Raw genomic sequence first — 14466 nt, 5'->3', positions numbered from 1 at the left:
CTTGGCCCATAATTGTAGGGCCCCAATTTCAGGTCCCCAGAAACCTCTTGAGAACAACTGTTAAAAATAGGAAATTCTGCAACATTTTAACAACTAAATGTTAGTTTAAGTCCAAATCAGCTTAACCTTGCATGACAACTGTGGTACTCCTACAAAATCTTATTTGTTGTGTGTGCTTAAGAAGGTCCTGACCTCAGTGACTTTTATTGTTTGATGGCTATTGCAGCATCAAACTTGGGCCTCATCGTGTTTGTCAATGTACCCAATTATTGTAATGGTAATGGTTTTATTGTATTCCCAATTATTATAATTATAATTGTTTGGTTTGTTTGCAACAAATCACCTGTGCCCTACAATAACAACAACTGCTATAATAATCATAAATAAAGGGGCAAAGTGTTGTAGAAGCAGCCCACCTGGTCAGCAGTTCTAAATATAATTTTTCATCCCATCATTGTCCTATTAGTAATCCTAACTGTTATGTTGGTTCTGCCTTAAAACAATTACATAAAGTGTGACCCATTCAATACCCCTGGATTGAAGGGTCAAAAGGGGGACAATGTAGAACTGATGAATGAAATTGTTTTTAATTGTTCACATTATTAATGTAACTTCATAAGTAAAGTTTTATAAATAAAACAATATTCATTCAGAAAACCGGTTACCCCAATAACTGGCTAATTAACAGTTAAGATGCTTGTTAAAAGCCATAGCTGTTCAGTCAGCTGCCTTTGTAAATTTCGCTATCAATCCAATTCCTGCTTAAATCACTAAGGCTTGCACGGTTTCAGTATTGTAACTTCTGTTCACCATTTATTACACTTGCCTACAGTGTAACTTCTGTTCACTGTTTGCCATATTGTAATTCAAACCCCATTTTAAAAAGCTTACTCCATTTTGTAAGGGCTTGCTGCAACCTTCATTTTTGCAAACCCTGCTGTAATCTTATTAGTTTAGTTTAGATGTGTGAATGAGGTATGTATGGATGATGGAATCAACCTCCAGCCCCAGCCTGTCCTGATTAAACAGAGTTCAAACACCAACGGCTGAAGATGCAGACAAGAGCCCTAACAAAGTAAAAAGAATCCACCCTAAAAAGAAAAGGTACAATAGAAGGAAGATCAAAGCCAGGTCCCAGGCTGAAAGTCATGTCTGCAATTGACAGGTGATCAATCACCAAACCCAGAGGCAGCGTGACACAGCAAGACCTATAGACTCTGAATTCAAACTAAAGCCTACAAAAAGGATGGGTGAGATGGAAAACTTTGGAGGAGGGTAACATTCTGCTGCCAACATGGAAGGGCATCAGTGCGCCCAACAGAGACCCAGCTCGTCCTTGTGCCCGGCTTTCCTGGCCAGTTACCGCCACAAGCTACGAACCCAAGCTGCAAACTCAAGCCACAGACTCAAGCAGGACTAGTAACTATGCAGCAGCTGCAGAACATCTGATGGGTGTGTATGTGTGTGTGTGTGTGTTTTATAGGTATTAGGTATAATGTGTGTGTATTAGGATTAAGATATTAGTTATTGGTCATAAATCAAATTGTTATAATAATAAATGTGGCATCTTTGTCTTGACCCCTAAAACGATCCTGTATAAGTTTGTGGGACAACACCACCGGCAGCCAAGCTCCCCTCCCCGTCCCCCGCGTCCCACCTCACCTCACCTCAACCTCCTCCCCTGAGCGCGCCTGTCCCCGCTTCTCCTCCCAGCACTTGCCGATGCAAAACAGCTGTTTTGGGACATAACAAGCTCCAGGAGAGAAGGGGGAGGAGCGGGAATGTGGTGCACTCAGGGGAGAAAGCAGAGAAGAGGCAGGGCTGGGACGGGAATTTGGGGAAGGGGTCCAATAGGGGCAGCAGGGCCGGCTCCAGGCACCAGCTGAGCAAGCTGGTGCTTGGGGCGACAGATTGTTGGAGGCGGCATCTGCCCAATCTTAGGGAGGCACGGCCACTTTTTTTTTTTTTTTTTTTTTGCTTGGGGCGGCCAAAAAGCCAGAGCCGGCCCTGAGGGGCATGGAGGGGATGGAGTTGGGGTGTGGACTTTGGGGAAGGGGTTGGAATGGGGATGGGGCGGGGGTGGGAGAGGGCAATGCCCCAGAGGGAATGAACAGAGAGGTTATCATCAAGTGATCCATGCCCTGTCACCCAATCCCAGCTTCCAGCAGACAGAGGCTAGGGACATCATTCCTGCCCATCCTGGCTAATAACCATTGATGGACCTATCCTCCATGAAACTATCTACCTCCCTTTTGAACCCCGTCATAGTATTGGCCTTCACAACACCCTCTGGCAAGGAGTTCCAGAGGTTGACAGTGTGTTGCGTGAAAAAATACTTTCTTGTGTTTGTTTTAAACCTGCTACCGATTAATTTCATTTGGTGGCCCCTTGTTCTTGATTTATGAGAAGGAGTAAATAACACTTCCTTATTTACTTTTGCTATACCACTCATTATTTTATAGACCTCTATCATATCCCCCCTTAGTTGCCTCTTTTCCAAGCTGAAAAGTCCCAGTCTTATTGATCTCGCTTCATATGGAAGCTATTCTATACTCCTAATCATTTTTGTTGCCCTTTTCTGAACCTTTCCCAATTCCAATATATCTTTTCTGAGATGGAGCGACCACATCTGCATGCAGTATTAAAGATGTAGGTGTACCGTGGATTTATATGGAGGCAATATGATATTTTCTGTCTTATCTATCCCTTTCTTGACTATTCCCAACATTCTGTTCACTATTTTGACTGACGCTACACATTGAGCGGATGATTTCAGAGAACTATCCACAATGATTCCACAATCTCTTTCTTGAGTGTAACAGCTAAATTAGATCCCCTCCTTGACGGTAAATATTGGCTGATAATAGGGCTCTCAAGAGATTAAAAAAATTAATCAAGATTAATCGTGTGATAAATTGTGTTTTTAAACAATAGTAGGCAGCCATGTATTTAAATATTTTGCATGTTTTCTACATTTTAAAATATATTGTTTTCAATTACAAACAGAATACGTGTACAGTGCTCACTTTATATTTTTATTACAAATATTTGCACTAAAAAAACAAAAGTATGAGGTGTATTGACAAATACATAATTTTTACAGTGCAAATATTTGTAATAGAAATAATATAAAGTGAATATTGTACACTTTGCATTGTGTTGTAATTAAAATTAATATATTTGAAAATGTAGAAAAACATTCAAAAATGTTTAATAAATTTCAATTGATATTCCATTGTTTAACAGTGTGATTAAAACTGTGAGTAATTGCAATTTTAAAATGCAATTATTTTTTTTTTAGTTAATCATTAGAGTTAACTGCAATTAATTGACAGGCCTGCATATATATTATACCCCTTCCGCCACCCTGTGTCTGTCTTACCTGTTTAGACCAGCGGCTCTCAAACTTTTGTATTGATGACCCTCTTTCACACAGCAAGCATCTGAGTGCAACACCCCCTTATAAATTAAAAACACATTTTTATATTTATCACTATGATAAATGGTGGAGGCCAAGTGGGGATTTGGGGGTGCAGGCTGACAGCTTATGACCCCCAAATAATAATCTTACGACCTCCTGAGGGGTCAGACCCCCCCAGTAGGAGAACCCCTGATTTAGGCACTATTGCTCTACGGTTTCCTTGTATGTCTCCACCTGTTGCTTCTTGCCTTGCGCTTGGGTTTTTGTTGTTGTTGTTGTTCTGTCTTTGTACAGCGCCTAGCACAAGGGGATTCTAGTCAATAACTGGGGTCTGCTGGGTGCTAGCATAGCACAAATAAATAATAATTATTAATATCTAGTTAGCAACCTGTGTGCGGTTTGGTTTGGGGAGGAGTTACTAATTTTCATTTCCTAGGCAGATTACGCAGCTCCCTTCATTCGTTCCTGGTTTCCTGAGCTGATGGTGAATTTTGTTCTATGACTGGCCCATTGCATCCTGCAATCCTAAAATCCTGGGCGGGAGCAGAAAGAGACGATGCAGACTGGAGGACTGACTAGAGAGGGGGAGGAGGGCTTGTGTGCTGCTGGTTTGTGTGAGAAACAGACATTTCTGTTCCAGGTCCAGTGCTTGCAGAATTCCTCCCCTTCCACCCGAGTCATTCCCAGAAACCAGCGATTCCTGCCACAGCTCCTGGGAGGATTTTGCTGAGCTCCCCTGCTGCTCTGTGGTCTCTCGCGGCGCAGTAATAGGTCGCGGAGTCGCTCAGTTCGCTGGCCAGTTTCCACAGGTGGAAGGATTTGTCCTTTTTCTCGTAGGTGGCATCAAACCCTTTTCTGGTCCCTTCATCCGAGGCCTCCCATCCCACGTCCCTCAGGAAGAGCCTGGGGGGCTGGCTGGGGAACTGCACGTACCAGAAGAGAGAGGGAGAAGCAGCCTCATAGGTGCAGTTAACAAGCACAGATTCTCCTTGGGAGATCAGAACGCTGCCTTTCGTTTGGGTGACTAGTTCTCCATTGCTCTGTCCTGCGCAGGGAAAATAGCGTATTGTGTGCACTCAAATATAATAGCAACAAAATAGATACACAGACAAAATAAAAACATAATAATATAAACACTCAGAATAGAGGGTCCTGTGGCACCTTTAAGACTAACAGAAGTATTGGGAGCATAAGCTTTCGTGCGTAAGAACCGCACTTCTTCAGATGCAAGTAATGGAAATCTCCAGAGGCAAGTATAAATCAGTATGGAGATAACGAGGTTAGTTCAATCAGGGAGGGTGAGGTGCTCTGCTAGCAGTTGAGGTGTGAACACCAAGGGAGGAGAAACTGCTTCTGTAGTTGGATAGCCATTCACAGTTTTTGTTTAATCCTGATCTGATGGTGTCAAATTTGCAAATGAACTGGAGCTCAGCAGTTTCTCTTTGGAGTCTGGTCCTGAAGTTTTTTTGCTGTAAGATGGCTACCTCTACATCTGCTATTGTGTGGCCAGGGAGGTTGAAGTGTTCTCCTACAGGTTTTTGTATATTGCCATTCTTGATATCTGACGTGTGTCCATTTATCCTCTTGCGTAGTGACTGTCCAGTTTGACCAATGTACATAGCAGAGGGGCATTGCTGGCACATGATGGCATATATAACATTGGCGGACATGCAGGTGAATGAGCCGGTGATGTTGTAGCTGATCTGGTTAGGTCCTGTGATGGTGTTGCTGGTGTAGATATGTGGGCAGAGTTGGCATTGAGGTTTGTTGCATGGGTTGGTTCCTGAGTTAGAGTTGTTATGGTGCGGTGTGTGGTTGCTGGTGAGAATATGCTTAAGGTTGGCGGGTTGTCTGTGGACGAGGACTGGCCTGCCTCCCAAGGTCTGTGTAAGTGAGGGATCATTGTCCAGGATGGGTTGTAGATCACTGATGATGTGTTGGAGAGGTTTAAGCTGAGGACTGTAGGTGATGGCCAGTGGAGTTCTGTTGGTTTCTTTTTTGGGCCTGTCTTGGTAGCTAACAGACTAACATGGCTACCCCTCTGATACTTGACTCAGAATAGAGGCACAGTATATACAGAGAGACATAATATCAACTCGAGACACAAGTAAATGTACACATAACAGACACATATATAATGGAAACATGATAAATATAGAGAGATAAAATAGTTACATTGAGATAGAATAGAAACATAACAGAAATAATAACATTATGAATACATTCAGATATAATAGAAAGACAATAGATACAGATGTAATATAAACATATTAGATACATTCAGATATAATAGTAACACGTATATAAAGTAAGGTAACATAATTAGTACATAGAAACATATTAGATACAGGGAGACACAATAAATGCATAATACATGCACTCCAATAAAATAAATATAATTGATGGAGAGAGACATGATACAAACATACTTTACATACATTCAGATATAATAGAAATTGAATAGGTTAGAGAAGACATAGGAATATACCATTTAAAATCCGTTCAAATAGAAATACAGTAGATACAGACATAATGTATACATAATAGATGCACTCAGATATAATGGAAATACAATACATGCATAATACAGACATACTATATAAGCACAGATATAATGTATTATATTTCCATGTATAATACAGACATATAAGCACAGATATAATAAGCACCCACAAGTTTTTAGGCACTGTCAATGTCAAATTATGCGGACAGGCTTAGCAGCTGGAAGAATACAATGGGAACAGGCTGAGGGATGGAATCTCACTCACTTAGGACAGACAGGATCAGCACAGCTGTGACCCAAAATAAAGGCATCCTTGGGTCTTCCCAGAATATGGGCCCGAGAGAGGGTGTCACCAACAGCAACAACTAGTTACTCTTTGATCGTAGTTCTGCAGAGAAGAGAAGAGAAGAAGAAGAACTTTGCCTCTCAGACGGTGCTTTAGAAGACCCTATTGTGTCTCTTTGGTGCAGCGCCTCTCCTCCTGCACAGGAGTGAATGTCGCTACTCTCTAAAGTGCCTCAGAAACGGCAGCCAGAGATGGAAGCTGTTTGAAAGGCTACGGGGGCAGGGGCCGGACTGTGGTAGGAGAGAAGGGAACTCACCGGCCAGAAAAATACCCTGTTGTTTGTTTTAATGTCCGAGGCAACATCTCATCAGTGATTTGAACTCCACTGCCCTGCAGCCAACCCGCTCCTCCCCCTTGCAAGCCCCAGGAATTTAAAATCCCATTTCCTGCTTGCTGGCTCAGCATGAAGAGATGACCTGGCGTCTTCCCAGGTGAGCATGGCTGGCTATTGCACCACACACGTTCCCGCTTGGACCACCGCGGAGCTGTTGGATCTCATCCGTATATGAAGGAGTCTGTTCAGTCACAGATGTGAGTGACACGTAGGAATCGGAGCACATATGGGCAGATTTCTTGAGGCTTGTGTGAAAAGGGCTGTGATCAGACACACAGCAGTGCAGAGTGAAGATAAAGGAGCTGAGGCAGGTGTATCATAAGGTGAGGGAGGCAAACCATCACTCTGATGGGGCACCTGAGAGCTGCCTCTTCTATAAGGAGCTGAATGCTATCCTCGGTGATGACCCCACCTCCATCGCTGATAGCCCCACGGAGACAACAGAAAGTGGGGGTAACCCGGAGGCTGAAATTCTGGATGAATAAGTGGAGGTAGAAGAGGATGTGGAGCTCTGAGCGGGTCACCCGGTGCATTCTCCTTCCTGTCATGCCCCCGGGAGCCCAGCTCCTGACAGGCAGATTGAGCCGTCTTGGAGCCTCAGAAGAAGGTTGCAGAGAATAGCGGAGGAAACAGAGAGGGGTTTACGCGGGTTTTGGCCTCACTTGTCACTCACAGCTCGAGTTCCAGCGGTAGCATCATTGCACGTTGTTCAGTGCTCACCACTCCGCACAGTCACTCTCTCTTTGGCTTGTAGCTGCGGGAAAAGGGTGGAGCCTCTCTCTTGCCGATTCCCACAGGGGTCAGACAGAGAGAAAAGGGGCTGGGACGCAGCTAGTCCATGGTGAGGACGGGACCAATCCCGAGCTCGGGGATTGTGCTGCCTTTTGTTTTCAGTGAGTAAGATTTTGGTTCTTTCAATCTCTCCATTTCTCTGCCTGGCTCCATCTACCCCAATACACACAGGACTTTCCATCTCCTCTATTTCTCCATCCATCCATCCTTTTTAATAAAGTGTTCCATCACCGTGGTATCTTAGCTGCTAAATGGTTTGGTCAAACAATGTAAAATTTCCTTGTTTTTAACATAAATTAATACTAACCCCACCCCCACATCACATTCAGAGTTTGGCAGCTCCTTAAATATTGAGAAAGTGGGATTCTCTGGCAACATTATAGGACACCCCCCCCCCCTTCAAAATAGAACACGAAATTGCTTTGAAGGTCAAACTGGGAAAATAAATACAATCTGCCCATGATGTCTGCAGGCACTTTCATGTTTTCTTGATGAGGAGGGTCAATAGATAGATAGATAGACAGATAGATAGATTAGATAGATAGATTAGATAGATGACGGAGTGTATGGGGAAGGACAGAGAGACAGACAAATACTTTAAAGCACCATCCTCAATCACCTGTAAATGGCTCTGTTTACTTGCAAACCTTCCGGGGTACATGTGGGCCAGCCCTGGAAGAATGGAGGCTGGGGTCTCACAGTACATGTGACCATGTCACATAATACTGGAATCCATCTTAAATTTTGGTACTTTTCCATTTAGAAGGAGGGGTGGGGACCCAGGAGACAAAGGATCCCTGCCTTGTTCCAAAGCTATAAAAGTGGATGGAGCAGAACATGAGGGGTGCCAGTCGTGAGAAAACCCCTGCTTTTCACCTAAAATGCCTGCTGGAACTAACAAAGACTGTACCAGGGGAAAGAATTGGGCCCAGACTAGGAAGGAGTCTAGTCTGTGAAAGAAGCTTATTGAAACATCTCTGAGGGTGAGATTTTACCTGTAAACAGTTTCTTAATGTATTAGGCTTAGACTTTCATGGTTTTGCTTTATTTTGCTTGGTAACTTACTTTGTTCTGTCTATTATTACTTGAAATCACTTAAATCCTACTTTTTATACTTAATAAAATCACTTTTGTTTAATAATTAACCCAGAGTAAGTGATTAATACCTGGGGGAGCAAACAGCTGTGCATATCTCTCTATCAGTGTTACAGAGGGAGGACAATTAATGAGTTTACCCTGTATATGCTTTACACAGAGTAAAACGGATTTATTTGAGGTTTCAAACCCATTGGGAGCTGGGTGTCTGGGTGCTGAAGATAGGTGACCTGCTGAGCAGTTTTTGGCTACAGTCTGCAGCTTTGGGGGGTGTGGACCAGACCTGGGTCTGGGTTGCAGCAGGCTAGCGTGTCTGGATCAACAAGGCAGGGTTCTGGAGTCCCAAGCTGGCAGGGAAAACGGGCTCAGAGGTAAATTCAGCACATCAGGTGACAGTCCCAAGGTCATCTCTGTGACTGAACCCATGATTACTTCATCCACCTTGTCCACCTAATAACCTCCAACCAACACGACTGCAACGCTGTATGTATCTATCTGTCTATATCAAAATACTTCCCTTGCAGCTGTAATGGGAAGGGTTTGTTTATTTATTTGCATTGTTTTACCTTTTACTGTGCTTCATAAATCTCTCTGAAGGGGATATTCTTAGACTTTTTCCAAAGGATCTGATCTAACCAGTCGCTTAATTAAATAGGTGCACAGAGACCTTGGTACATTTTTTTTAATCTCTTGTCTTCCCTCACCACCCTTCTCCTCCCTCCCCCACATGGAACGACACCCAACATTCCTCTCCCCTCCCCTTCCCCCATGTACACACATAGCCCAGAAAAATGCGATATTTATTGTAGGGGGGCCACCCCTGGCTGTCACACTGTGTCACTCAGAGCTCCAGCCGCACCCTGCACTGGGCCAGGGTGCTGGATTTTCTGTCTCCAGACACATGCAAACTTGTTCTGGCTTGGAGCTAATATTGATTCCTGGGTATCCAGATGCTATATATTGAGGCCCTCCATTCAGGAACTGCCAGCATCAAAATATCTATTCATTGGTCTTGACTGAGGTGTGAGAGGAAGGGGGGTTCAATTCGGTTCCCTCCAAACCTTCTGCGTAGCCCGGCTGCTGGATGTCGGCTCGGCCCGGGGCCACTAGGAGAGGAAACCAGAAACAGAATTAATTTACAGGTTTCAGAGTAGCAGCCGTGTTAGTCTGTATCCGCAAAAAGAAGAACAGGAATACTTGTGGCACCTTAGAGACTAACAAATTTATTAGAGCATAAGCTTTCGTGGACTACAGCCCACTTCTTCGGATGCATCCGAAGAAGTGGGCTATAGTCCATGAAAGCTTATGCTCTAATAAATTTGTTAGTCTCTAAGGTGCCACAGGTACTCCTGTTCTTCTTTTTGAGAATTAATTTACTGGGCATGAAACTTATTGGGGACTCTGTGGGTTCATTCCCTGTGGCCAAAGCACCTCTGTTCTTCTTCTTGTGGCTGTTATGGGGTTTACAAGAGCTAGGGAGAGAGGATGACAGAACACAGAGGCGAAGGGTGGATGGTTAGGTCAGACTGAGTCAGAGAAAGTCGGGGTGTGTGTTGGGGCAGATGGAGGTAGACAGAAAAAGAGACACTAAGAGAGAGAGGTGGCGCAACGGGAATCTCACTCACTCAAAACAAGAAGCAACACAATCCCTGAGCCCGGGGGTGATTCCCATCCTCATAGGGGAAGATGAAGATGATGATGATTAGCGACCACTCCTTACCAAGTATGATCATCTCCCATGGGAATTATGGGTCCTCAGGTGGCTAATAAGGCCAGTCCTTGAACCACAAGTTCGTTATTTTCCAAAAAACCCTGGAAGATGCCTGTGCGGGACTTCTTTTAACGTGGGGAGACTGGTGCACAACAGTGTACAGCGGAATAGCTGCGGTCCGGCCGCTTTTCTCGCGGTCTGACCCCTGTGGGAACCCTTCTCCCGCAGCTACAAGCCCAAACCTGCAGTGATGCTACTGCTGGAACTGGAGCTGTGAGCGACACCTGCGTTAACCGCATAAAGCTCCCTCAGTCTCTCCGCTATTCTCTGCAGACTGCAACTGCCCTGCCTCTGAGGCTCCAAGACGGCTCGCGGCGTTGTCGGGGGCGCGCTCCGGGGGTGACAGCAGAACTGGATTGAATGAAAAGCCAAGAGGTGAAATAGACCCTTGCGGGCGGCAGGTTTATAGGGAGCATTTTTGCTTGTACCGCAGCGCCCTCTGGCGGGACAATCCGCGAACTGTAGTGAGATGCCGCTCAGAAATCTTGTTACAGCGACTTTCCCAGGTGAGGTGCTCCCTGAGAAATTCCCTCAGCAATTGGAAAAAGCGGATGGTACCAGGCTGTTTAGTGAAATTTTATTAATTTAGACTCCATATGTGCTTACTTCCTGTCTGGGGAAAATTCGTTTGCAGAATAATATTTGCTAAACTTCCCAGTCATTTTTTTCTAGTAATATTTGTGTCCATTTCACAAATGCAATTCGAGGATGGTCTTGTGTTATCTCTCTCCAGCATCTCTCTCTCTCTCGCTCTCTCTCTTCATCATCTCTCTGTCTCTGCCTCTCATCTCTCCCTCTCCTTCTCTCCTTATCTAATCTTTCCAGACAAGGTGGGTGAGGTAATATATTCTATTGGACCAACGCCTGTAGCTGTTTTTCTTACCAAAATAAGTTGGTCCAATAAAATATATTCTCTCTCCCACCTCGTCTGTCTAATATTCCTGCCTCCAACCGGGCTACAACAGCGCCGACTCTATCCATTCATCTCTCTATCAAAATAGCCTCCTTGCAGATGTAATGGGAAAGGTTTGTTACTTTTCATTTACTGTGCTTCATAGTTCTCCCTGAAGCAGATTTTCTTAGAACGTTTCCAAAGGATCAAATCTCATTTGTCTCCTAAGTAAATAGTTAGGCGCACCAAGACCTTGAAAAATTTGGCCCCAAATGTTTTATTCATCTCTTTTATCTCCCCTAATCGCCCCTCTGCCCTCCCCCTCATGGAAACACACTCCACATTCACCCCTCCCACCGCCTACGCACACACAGGCCGCAGTGAGATACTTATTGTACGGGACCAGCCCCTGGCGGTCCCACTGTGTCGCTCAGAGCACAATAATACACCGCTGCGTCCGCCAGCCGCACCCTGCGCAGGGCCAGGGCGCTGGACTTTCTGTCTCCAGAAACATGCAAAGCTCCCTCGGGGTCGGTGCTATGAGTAGTTTCCCGGAATCCAGAAACTATATATTGGGGTCCTTGGTTCGGGAACTGCCGGTACCAAACTACATTCTCATTCGTCTTGATTGAGGGGTGAGAGCAGGTGAGGTTCAGCTCGGCTCCCTCCAAACCGTCTGCGGAGCCCGGCTGCTGGATCTTGGCTCTGCCCGGGGCCACTAGGAGAAAAAAACAGAAACAGAATTAATTTAGCTGGCCTGAAACGTCCTCGGGGCTCTGTGGGTTCATTCCCTGTCACCAGCGCCCACCCTATTCTTGTGGCTGTCACGGGTGTTTTGAAGAGCTAGGGAGAGAGGATGACGGAGCACAGAGGCGAAGGGTGGATAGTTAGGTCAGATTGAGAGAGAGAAAGTCGGGGTGTGTGTTGGGGCAGATGGAGCTAGAAAGAGAGAGAGGTGGGGAAACAGGAACCTCACTCACTCAGAAGAAAAATCAGCACAACCCCCGAGCCCGGGATCGTTCCCATCTTCACAGCAGAATAGCAGCGTCTCTCAATCCCTTTTCTGTCTGTCTGACCGCCGTGGGAATCAGCCAGAGGGGGGCTCCGCCTTTCCCCGCAGCTACAAGCCAGAGAGAGACTTATCGTGCGGAGTGGCGAGCAGTGAATAACCTGCAGTGATGCTACTGCCGGAACTCGAGCTGTGAGTGACCCCTGGGGTGAACAGCAGAAACCTCCCTCTGCGTCTCTCTCCTCTGCATCTGCCCTTCACCCGGTGCTCCAAGACGGGCCGCGGTGTCTGTCGGGGGCGCGCTCAGGCGGCGGCAGGAGAACTGGATTGAATGAAAAGTCACGCGATGAAATAGACCTTTAAAGGGACCATTTTACTTCAACTGCAGCGCCCTCTGGCGACCACATGGGCGCACTGCCGCAAGATACAGAGACAAAAGTATTTGTACTGTCACTTTCTCAAGAGAGTTAAAGGCGGGCGTCACCAGGCGGTGAAGAGAAATCTTGTTAATTTAGATTCAATGGGGGGAAATTCCGTTTTGCAGAATCTGATCTGTTACACTTAAATTGCGAGTCATTTTTTTCCAACAATATCTGTGGTCACTTCACAAATACAATTAGAGGCTGGTGATATAAGGTTTATCTGTCGTGCGTCTGTCTGTCTATGGACCCCTCATCACACGAACATCGAAATCATAGAATCATAGAATCATAGATTATAGGACTGGAAGGGACCTCGAGAGGTCATCGAGTCCAGTCCCCTGCCCGCATGGCAGGACCAAATACTGTCTAGACCATCCCTGATAGACATTTATCTAACCTACTGGGAATATTGTAGTTACTTTCCTGGTTTCACCTTTAAATCTGCTTCATCTTTTTTTCTGAATCTGGTTGCCTTATAATACAGCCAAAGAGTCCAACTTTCTCACCTTGAAGGAACAGCCAATCCCTGTATGGTGTGATGAGGAAGGAGAGATCAGTAGTACCTTATTTTTAAAAACTAGGCTATTTTAAATGATTTACCTACAGGATTTAGCGGCTAATATTCCACTGACATTATAAAAATGATAGATAGATAGATAGATAGATAGATAGATAGATAGATAGATAGATAGATAGATAGATAGATAGATAGATGGCAATGTGTGGGGAACGATGGATAGGTATGTATGGGGATGGATGGATGGATGGATGGATGGATGGATGGATAGATAACGAGGTAGAATAAACCAATGGAGGTTCCAGGTGAGAGGGAAGCTCACAGCGTGACACAAAACACATTGACCTCAACATGAGTCCATCCTTTGACTTAAGGTGTCTCGGGCTCAGGCCCTAAATTCAGATTTTCCAAGGAACCTGGGGGAGTTTGGTGCCCAAATGCCACTGAACTGGCTTCAATATCTCTCTAGACTTTTTTAGAACCCACTCCGCTCAAATGTTCTCTTCCTCCTTTCTGGCTTCTTAGTTCGCCCTTCCCCTCTCTCTTCCAGTGCCCTCTTGTCTTCTGCCCCACGGACACACACTAGCAGCCAGCACCACAGAGTAGGGCCTTGTCTACATTTGCAAGTTGGAACTCATTAAATCAGTCTCGGGTGCTATAACTCCTGAAGTGTCCACACTGGCAAGGCACTTAGAGTGGCCTGATTCCTGGAGCACTCCTGGTAATCCACCTCCATGAGAGGCATAGAGCTTGCTGCACCCAGGCCAAAGTGCCACAGTGCCACAGTGCCAGTGTGGATGCCCTGGTCTGTTAATGTGCTCTGATCGGCCTCCGTGATATGTCCCACAATGCCTGTTCTAGCCACTCTGGTCATCACTTTGAACTCTACTGCCCTGCCCTCAGGTGACCAATCATCAGACACGCCCTTTAAATTCTCTGGGAATTTTCAAAGTCCCCTTCCTGTTTGCTCAGCCAGGTGTGGCGTGCTCTCAGAACATCTTTCCAGGTGACCATGCCTCCACGAGCCAGGCGATCCCCAGTATGGAGCAATGCCAAGGTGCTGGACCTCATCAGTGCTTGGGGAGAGGAGGCTGTCCAGTCCCAGCTGTGCTCCAGCCAGGGCCAGCTCCAGGCACCAGCTTAACAAGCAGGTACTTGGGGCAGCCAAGGGAAAGGGGCGGCATGTGCGGCAATTTGGGGGCGGCAGATCCCTCACTCCATCTAGGAGCGAAGGACCTGCCGCTGCCAATCGTGGATTTTTTTTTTTTTTTTTTTGCTTGGGGAGGCAGAAATGCTGGAGCCGGCCCTGGCTCCAGCTGTAGGAATTATGATGCCTATGGACAGATATCAGGGGACATGACCGA

The sequence above is a fragment of the Chrysemys picta genome, chromosome 13, assembly GCF_011386835.1.
Source record: "Chrysemys picta bellii isolate R12L10 chromosome 13, ASM1138683v2, whole genome shotgun sequence".
NCBI classification, from domain to species: domain Eukaryota; kingdom Metazoa; phylum Chordata; order Testudines; family Emydidae; genus Chrysemys; species Chrysemys picta.
The sequence above is the reverse complement of the archived record's forward strand: the minus strand, read 5'-3'. Positions refer to the sequence as shown.